A 9,823-nucleotide genomic window follows, 5' to 3' on the forward strand; every position below is an offset into this window, starting at 1 on the left:
AACCTCTGTTTACTTTAACAAATGGCTTTATTCGTTTCAAGACTCCATGTATGGTTCCTTGTTGATGCAAAGAGAATGTCCTAAGGTGAGCAATAGTTCATAAGGTGTATTTCCTATCATGCTAATGACTTTTCTAATAATTAAACCACATAGGGTAATTTTATAAGCTTCTCATGTATTTTAAATATTTGCTTTAAAAGTTTGTGTGTGGGTGGGGGGAGAGAGGAGGAAAAATGTTAAAAACTGCTATGTTCATTAAAGATCTTTCCATACAAGGAATTCAAAAATAGGTTTTCTTTTTGTTTGTTCTTTTTCTATTGTAATTTTTAGGATGAGCTAATGACCAGGACAATTGCCCTTAAAAGATGTCACTTACAAGTTTCCTTTTAGTCTCTTCCCCCATTTAAAAAATCGCAATCAACGAGCTGAACAATTTTCACTAGATAAGATTAGGAGAGGCTGAGTTCTGGTGATGCACTGATCTCTGTTGGTGTCATCCCTTCTTACTGAAGCTGCTTTTAAATGCTAACTGTGATACTCTTGAAAATGGTTGATATATTTGAGATGAGACCTGAGATACAATCAGTTCATGATGAAGCCATGTTCTGATGCCACAGTAAATCTAACACATAGTTTTAAATATACTAAAAAAGCTAAGGGGTTTCTTTTGTATCAGCAGGTTTTATGACGGACCAGGTATTGCCTCTGTCCTCCTGCAGCTGGCATATTACCAGTCTAAAAGTATGAAGTATGCCCAAAATCTGTACCAGATGCTCTGACTTATGATGACTGCATGCCCATTCTGGCCTCCAATCAGTCTTGTATTGCTGTATGATCTTGTGGTATGTTGACCCAAAATTAAGGATCAGTCATGCCTGATCATGCAGTGTCTGCACACTGTGAGTAAACTCTTTCTATGCAATACTCTAAAGCAGCCTTGACTGATTATCTCCCTTATAATGCAAGCTTGATCTCTTCCAGAGGGAACTTGTCACAGGAGATAGTTGCCTTAAGCATTAAGGGATCCTGATGGAGAGAAATAGACATTTCTAGGCTGTAGTTTGTCTGATTTAGCTGAGGATAGGATGAATTGCTCTCTGGAGGTGCTATACAGATAGCTCCAGTGGGGGTGTCAAGTGAATTTTCCCCCTTTGGAGCTGAGCAGCAGCTACTGCAACAGCTTGTGCCATATGGCTACTACCCTCCAATGGGAACGACTTCCAGGTGCACATCAAGCTCCAGGTGATGCCAATATCTGATGGGTGAAGTAGTCAAAATGACGCTAAAGAGCATAATATCCTCAGGAAAATGAAGACTGTGTGTATAGGGAGGGATGACAGTAGGAGATGACTATGTGAATTTGGCTGCCCCTGTACTAGGAGCCTTCCTTTGCCATGGGGCCCATATAGGGACTGGGAATCTTCTGTTTAGGAGATGACTGTATTCCTCTTCTTCCCTCTGTGGGCACCTGCACATGCAACCTGAGGGGCACTGTGGATTTAAGAAACTCCCCAAAGACTTTTAGGCCTACTGAGTTAACTGGCAGAAAAAAATTAATCCATACCTCATTTTGACTTCTGTCAGTTTGCGTGCTTTTTAAAGAGAAGTTGTGCCTGTTGCCATTGGGCTGGCCATCAGAGATATGTTTTAAAGAAGACTGACGTAAGAAACAGGCTCTCCTGCCCTCTTCTGTTGTGTAGTGAGCAAAGTTGTTAGTTTTTTGTTTTGGAAGGAAACCTGCCTAATCAAGACAAGAGGGGCTGTAATATGCAGGTATGCGCCTGCTCATGTTCTACTGGAAGTGGAAGCTAAAACTCTGCTGCTCTGTCAGAATATCTGAGTCATGTTTTTATTTGTGCTCTTGGCCTGAATTGAGAAAGCTCATGTAAGAAATTCTAGAGCTTTGACATCACTCTGCACTGTGTAAGAAAACAGTCTTACACTTAGCCCTAGGTGTTGGATTAAATAATGACCAGAGATTGTGCAAATACCATGATAAGCCATGATGTCATGCCAAGCCCTTGCACAAGCTGGGGACTTCTGCTATCGTGTTCCACTAATGCATGGTATTAGGATAGCAGCTCTGTCCATCTGTTTATTTGCACCACTGTTGATTGCTTCTTTGAAAGCACATGGGAGGAATTGAGGGAAGAAGCACACATCCTGACCATTAATGCCTGACCTCAGGGTGAACCTTCACGGTGTACAGAGCTCATAACTAACGCCTGAGAAAAGACAGGCTGAAAATTTGCATTTCTCCTGTTTCACATAAGCATTTTTGTGTCACTGGCTCTGGCTCTCTAAGAAGCAGTCACACTCTGGTAAGCAAGGCTACAAGAGAGAACACTGATTGCTGCATAAATGCACTTATTTAGGTGTATCCAGTGATCCTGTTGAGAAATGCAGGTCCTTGTGCTCTTACAGACAGAATTTAGGACAGGACATTTCTCATCTAATGCTAACAGCCACAAGTCTGAAATCCTTTAGGCGATTTCATGTTCACTTTTATTTTAAAATGGGGAAGCTCAGGACTGCCAGGTGATGAGGGGTAAGTTTCTTATTTTTTTAAAGCTCTTTTAATGTATTTTCAGAACAATTTAAATCCTTCTAGGACCATTATTTTCCCCTTCTCCCAGCCCTACAGTGAAATCATAGCTCTAAGTAGTGATCTCATAATCTACTGTCAAGCATCAGCAGCAGGGACAGGGCAGCACTTTCCCTTCCCAATAGTCTGCTTGGGGGGGGGGGGGTCAAACAGAGACAAGAGGGCAGCAGAGCTGTGTTTCAATTGTAGCTGTCTGCTTGCTCCTTGCATGCTGGTTCTCTTCTTTCTTCCACTCTAACATAGTGATATCTTGCTTACTTGCTTCCCCATCCTCCTGCAGTGCCACAGTGAGTGCTTAAAACTTGTCATAACTCCCATCACAGGCAAAAATTCTCAGCTTTCAGTGTCTTTGGCTGTCTCTGTCCTGAAGTACAGGCTCTGCTCTCTTGATTACCCAGATTAGGGGACCTGCTGAGGTTTTCCTTGTACAGAAATGAGGAGCACAGAGGCTGGTGTGCATGGCAGATCACCTCAACGTGTGTTTGAGATGGAGCCCTGTTGTGCTTCCTGACCTCGGAGCTGAGAAATATTCTTGTGTCTAAAGGTGTAGACACAGTCCTTGCAGAACACAAAACCAGGTGGGAGGAAGGAAGCTTGTGAAGGAGTGAGCTTACGTGTATGAGGCAGATTGTACTAAGGAAAGCAGATATTTTGAAAGATGACCGAGCTTTCCTCGCTGAGCCGAGATGATCAGCAATGAAAATGAAAGAGACAAACAGTGGGAAGAAACATGAGGTTGGAGAATGTGGTTATCCCACTGGAAATGTAAGGACTGCTGCAGGGTGAGTCTTCACAAAAGTGGTGCCCTTAGGGAGGACTTCCAGGGGCTGGAAACCATTTGGAAAAGTCTGGTAGGAGTATGTCTCTGAGCCAATCTGAAGCAGGTTAGATGAGGGCATCCTAGATGTGCCTTTTTCTCTCTATTGATTTAGGAAGAAGTTAGTTTGCATTCAGAAATTAGGGGGAGGAAAGAGAAGATATCTCACAAAGAGAGACAAACATGAGACAGTGTGACTGCATTATACCTCACTTGCTAAAAAGAAACCCAGTCTAAAAATTGAGCTAGTCTGGCTAGTTCTATCTCCCATAAGGCTAGGATTGTTTGGCTTTAACTTTGTTAGCCACTTCCTAATTTTCTATTGGTCCAGACCCAGTTTCCTGGCCAGCAACCAGGACTGTAGGCTCACAGATTAACTCAGGCAAGAAGGGACTTGGGAAGGTCCCTACTCCAACCTGCTGCCCAGAGCAGGGCTAGCTCTGGGGTCTGACCAGAGTACTCAGGGCTGTGTCCTGTCAGTGCCCTAGGTGTACGCTTGTCTGCATGGTGATCAGCCCTCGCGCAGCTATGGCCAAGGGAAGAAACTCAAAACAAACTTTTTGGATCTTTCTGCCCTTCTGATCCTGCTGCATGACCTCTGTGGGATGCAGCAAGGTCCAGTCCTTGGGATCTGGCACAAAGTGGAAGGGCCTGTTAATTGAATTATTAAAAGATTAAAAAAAGTTTTTTTGCAAAGAGCACATATTATAGCTGCTATCATTTTGGTTGAACTCAGCTTGTGGTTTGAAAAGTACCAGGGGAAAGAAGACAGGAAGAAAGACAGGCGCAAGATAATGCGATTGCATAAATCTAATTTCCTCCCCCCCCCCAAAAAAAAAAAACAAAAACCAAAAACAAGTTAGTTGACAAGTTCCGTTTTCCATAAGCTGCCAGTCGTTTAGCTTTGTGTTAACCTGCTTTCAGTTCCCCATTAGTAGAGTCCTGGCTTCCTCAGCTGGTACCAGGGTTACTTAGTTCATTTCATTTGCCTTTCACAAGCTTTGTTTCTGTACAGACTAGAGATTGAAAATAAGGATCTAATCCTGTAGCCTGATATAAAGTTTTTTCAACATCAGGATCCCTGTAACAGCTGAAGGATGCACTTCAAGTGCATCAAGTATATTTACAGCAATGACTGAATTTGTAGTTGATGGTTCTGATCACAGCCACAAACTGAATGAGCTTCTCTTGTTCCAATAATGCAACTATTCATTTAGAAAAGGTTTGTAAGTGCAACAGTGTACATTGGGTGTGCCATCATGTTCTTTGCTTGTAGTCCGGGAACAGGAAAAACTTATATTTCATCTTGTCACAAATGTCCTTGCTCTCTGCAGCTTCTAACACATGTACTATAATAAATGTGCTCCTAGGCTCTTATAAATAAGCGTTATTACCATTTCCTGAATTGCTTATGCTTAATTACCATTGCCATGATCACTACAGGTGGAAGAGATATGGAGGTATTGACAATTTAAGAAAAACTTATTTATTTATTTTGCAGCAAAACTTGGCAGTCAGGAACATTCTAATCAATGAAAAAATCAATTAATGAAAAAGACAGTCTTTAGAGTTAGCTCTTGTGTAGGGTCTGTTTTGTTGTTACGAGGCAGTGATCTTTTTTTCTGGGAGAGGGGTGCACTAAGTCCTACAGGGCATGGCATGGTTTGAAAAGTCTTAGTGCCTCTTCAGTCCAACTGAAAGAAAATTGTTATGGAAAATTGGCTCATGGGAGGAAATAAATGACAGTCAGGTAGGGTTTGCTCGCTGCTTGAGCAGTTCTTCTGCATCTCCTTGTGTTCATCAAAGACAAACAATTGCATCTGTATTGTATTCTGTATGTTGTGCACAGCAGTGCTAGTAACAGCCCCTTAAGTAAGAATGCAACGTAACAACTCAAAGCATATTTGTTATGCCGTTCTTAAAAACTTTGGAGAAGGTGGGCCATGCTGAGTGTATATCTGGATATTGATGAACTGGTTCATGCAAAATAAAATACAACACAAAATTGGTCTGTGGATAAGAAATATTAACTGGATTGTTTTTACATACACTTCCAGCATAGCCTGAGTATGCAAGAGTGGAATTACCTCAGTAGCTGCAGTCCTTGTATATGTTGTGCCCTTGTGCAACTTTTCAGTTCCACGTCCCTGATAAAAGTTTTCAGCAAGTACAAACAATTGAAATCTCTGTTGTTTTGGGTACCAGTGGAAAACAATTCACCAAAGGGTGGCTGGGTTTAGGCCATGGTGAAAGAAAAAAGTCCCACTAATAATATATTCAGTGGTTTACAAGTGACTAAGTTATAAATTACTGCCTTGTGGTAGCATGGGAGGTTTATTACTCTGTTACAACAGTTGATCTCTTTCAGTTTAAAAGACATGATGGGTGAAGGGGTGAAAACCCTGGAGGATAAAATACCTTGTAAAGTTATCTGCCCCTTTGGAAACTGCTTAATGTGTCATTTTTCTGTTGCAGACCTTAGCCTTTAATACTAGCAATGTTTGACCTAAATTGACATGCTGAGCTCAGCTGCAGCCAGCCCTGCGCCTATAGCCTCTGCCATGGATGACTTGTACTGTCCGCAGTGCGATGTACTGTTAGAGGACAGACCTCTGTGGCAGGTTACCTCAGATCACACTTGCACTGCCTGAGACATCCATCCTGGTACGCTTTTGCTCATGCGCCAGATATGTATGACATACGTGCCAAGACCAAGTGTGAGCACCAGGTCTACGTAACTGCAACAGATACAGCTTTGCAGAGCATGGAGCAGGCCTGGTTCCACACTGAGGACCCAGTTTGTCTGACCTGTATCTTTGTTTTCAATAGATGAGTCACGCCTGTGCTGAAGTGTGGCCCTTATAAGGTCTTGCTCCCTGGGAAGTTATGGTTGAAAGTGCAAATCAGCCCGTCGCTGAACTTCTTGGCTATGAACAAGTAGTTTATTGCAGGACTTTCTTGTGCCTTTTCCCTAAAGTGCCAGATCTTTTATACCTGCCAGACATGTGTTACTACCTCGGATTTCGGTCTCAAGGGCAGCAGATTCATTCAGCCAGTGCATCTGTGGCGCAGAGCAGCCTGGGATCTGCAAGTTGTATTCTTCTGCTCCTTTCTTTCTTCCTCCTTGCCCATGTTCCCGCAGCTCTAAAAATACAAACGGCACATTTGCTTACTGCCTACCAGTGGGGTGTCAAGAAAAGGAATGAGTGTTTGTGAAGGACTCTGAGATCCTTGGATGAGATGTGCCACAAGAAAGCGTCATTATAACAAGAAGGTTGCAAGAGTCTGTGTCCCATGTAGTTAGGAAACCTACGTCATTTCTCCAGTCTTTTCCCTCCTTACAGTACACACATCTCTGGAGCTCAAGTCCTCCTTAGAGGTCAGTGATAAAGTGGATTTTGAATTGTCTTGTTTAAAATACTAGAGGCACCAGAGCTGAAGCAGGGTTTTTGCTCAAAGCATTTGGGGAAAAACATCTTCCCTTTCAGGTGTGACTGAAGTAAGAGTGGCTTTACTAAATGTTTTTTAGGGCTTTATAGCCCTTCTTACTAGGACTTGTGTAGTTAAGTTGAAATTAAAATCTCTGCTTCTTCTGTTTGAGAGAAAAATTATTTGCTTGAACCTTGTCCCAAACACATTGAATTTGCAGTTAATATTGATGGGACTGTGGAAGAATCCCATTTTATTTCAGATTTTTTTTTCTTTTTCAAAAATTTCAATTAAAAATTTTGCTAATAACATTCAATCCCAATTTTCCTTCTTGTTTTTATTATTTTAAAATAAGCCAAAAAAGTTTCCTCCTCTTGCAATACTCTGTTTTTGATGATAGAATGGGGGAAGAAAAATCTCACCTCATGTAGCCCTGATTCCTGGGAATCCTTCATGTCAAGGGAACAATATTGTACTTGGTGTCTAACTATCGCAATAGCATTTTTGTCAGTCAGCACACTGGTTTACCTGGTGTGAATAAAGCCAGGAGCATTTCTTCACAACAGCATTGAGATGCTGGGAGGTGTTCAGGCAAATTCAATCCCACAAAATACTTGTGCCTAAAGTTTCTTGCTGGCCCGTTCTAGGTCACCAAAGGCACCTCGTGAAAAGGCAATACCAAGCACAGGAGCTTCAGTGGAAATGAGGACTCCTGACTGTGGCCACCCGAGCCTCATTGTGGTCCCACTCACATCATGGTGGGTTTGGACAAGGCATAGTGGTCCAGTAACTTCAGAAACAAATAAGGGAACCCCAGTCAGACTCTCTGGGCTACATTTCACCCCTGGGGCATAGGGCTGTGGTGTAGCTGCTGCACTGAAGCCCTTCCCAATTTTTTTTATTGCCCATAGAGACTGGCTGGAGGCACAGGGACCCTCCAGGCTGCCTCCCTTGAGTGCATTCAGGTTTGTTGGTGTGATGTTATTTTTTTTTTCCTGTTAGGAGACTTTGCAAGGCTCTAGGCCTACCTGTGTCTTGGTGGCAGGTACCTGGGGACCCTTCAGTCTATAAATGCTATAAAGGTTCTGCCAAGGGGCAGGCCCATTGTGTGGCCAGTGGGTCCCTCCAGCTCTGCCTCCCGGTCGCCATCATGACTGCTGCCACTAGCTGTGGTGTCTTGTCAGAAATACTGAATTGCTCGTTCATTCCCAGAGAAGGACCAAAATTAGGTGAGGGTTGAGAGGGCTTATCAGTGAGTCAGGGTAACAAAACAAACATGCACATGCCCAGCGTGTTGCAAGTGTCCCCAGAGCAAATGCTCTAAGCCCAGGGGATTCAGTTAAGGTTGTCTGAATGCTTAACAGCAGCATTTCCATATGTTACAGCATAGAGAAAGGAGCATCAATCTTGGGAAAAAAATTGTTTGAACGCTTACTGTATGCACAACATTGTGAGAGCGTTCAGCTCTTTGTTTCGAGCAGGCATGTGATGTCTGAAACTAAAGAATTGGGAATGGAGGAAAAAAGGTTCATGCAACATCCTGTGTATGTTAACCATTCAAAAAATTCTTCTTTCTCTGGTATTTTTGAATTCTACTATCAGTCTTTTTAATGCAGACATTTATTTTGCAACCATGGTCAGAAATCTTGGGCTTTTTTCTTCCCCCAGCTTCTTCTTCTTGAACTCTGCTTATCATTATTTCTGCAAATATTGCCAAAACTTATCCTTGCCTTGACCCTTCCTCGGGAGACAAGTTTATTCAGGGTTTAATCTCCTGCTGATTAATTTCCTGTCCTTCCTCCTTTTACTGGCTTCCTAAATCCCTCTAGAGAGATTGCAATCTCAGGACTAAATCAGGAGTAACTCCCTTGACATCTGTGGTAATTCCAGTGCAAATGAAGAAGAACTGAGCCCCAAACTCTGACCAGAAAGGCTGCAGATTAGAGACGGCTAGAGATTTTCTGAATATTTCCACTGTGGTGAGACCTGCAAGAGTTGTTTCTACACAAGTCAGCAGATATTGTCACTTCACTGCAGTGAACAATCCTGTTTTGTGCCTCCAGAAAAATATATTCTGGGACTTCAATTCCATGGTTGTTTCTGAGTTTTCTGTTCTTCATCTCAAATGAAGACAAAAATGGCTTTTTAATTTTCCTATCCACAGCCATGTTTTTCTGGATAGTCTCAACTACTTGATACAGGTTTGCTTTGGAATTAAGGTTAGAACTGTGTCTGGTTATACTGTATTCATCACAGTAGTATCTAAAGGCAGCACAACCAATGTTTTGTCGCCTCTCCACAGCCTTAACTTTTTAAATAAACTAAGACTTAAAGCTGATCTTTGTCTGATTTTTTTTCCTAACTTTTCTTGCTTGAAACATTTTCCCATTTATTTTAATCCAAGAAAAGTACAGTAATATTTCTCTAGTAACTGTTCTTAGGTCCTCTCTGTTATGCCAGTGCAAATCCTCACAGCCTTTACGCAGCATCTTCTCTTTATTAACTTTTCTTTTGCTCTGCCCTTTCACTGTTATGTCCTTTTTGTGCCTAGCTTTACAAAGTGCTGCATATCTATTCTATATCTCTGGAAAGTTTTGTGACACTCTGTAAAAAGATGATATATGAACAGCAGTCTGAATTGTGTCATAATTCTGAAGTCTAGATGATCTCAAGGTCCTGGAACTCACTAATGGGAACGGCCCCATTAGCTGACTGTGAACCTAGTCCTGCCACTGCTGTTGCCCCAGCAATTTTGGCTCTGCACAAGAACACTGTTCCTTTTGTTCTGCCTCCAATGAGAGGAGATGGTGAAAAAGGAATAGTTGGAAAATATGTTCTTGCACTGAGAAGCACAGCACTGCAGCAACCTGAATTTTGCTGGTCCTGACAGTGATGCGATCCTGGAGCACCACACATGCCTAGTTCCCCTGCGGGCAGCCCTTTAGGAATGCTACCCCAGGGAAGGGAGAGAG

Source organism: Apteryx mantelli, chromosome 1 (genome assembly GCF_036417845.1).
Source record: "Apteryx mantelli isolate bAptMan1 chromosome 1, bAptMan1.hap1, whole genome shotgun sequence".
NCBI classification, from domain to species: Eukaryota; Metazoa; Chordata; class Aves; order Apterygiformes; family Apterygidae; genus Apteryx; species Apteryx mantelli.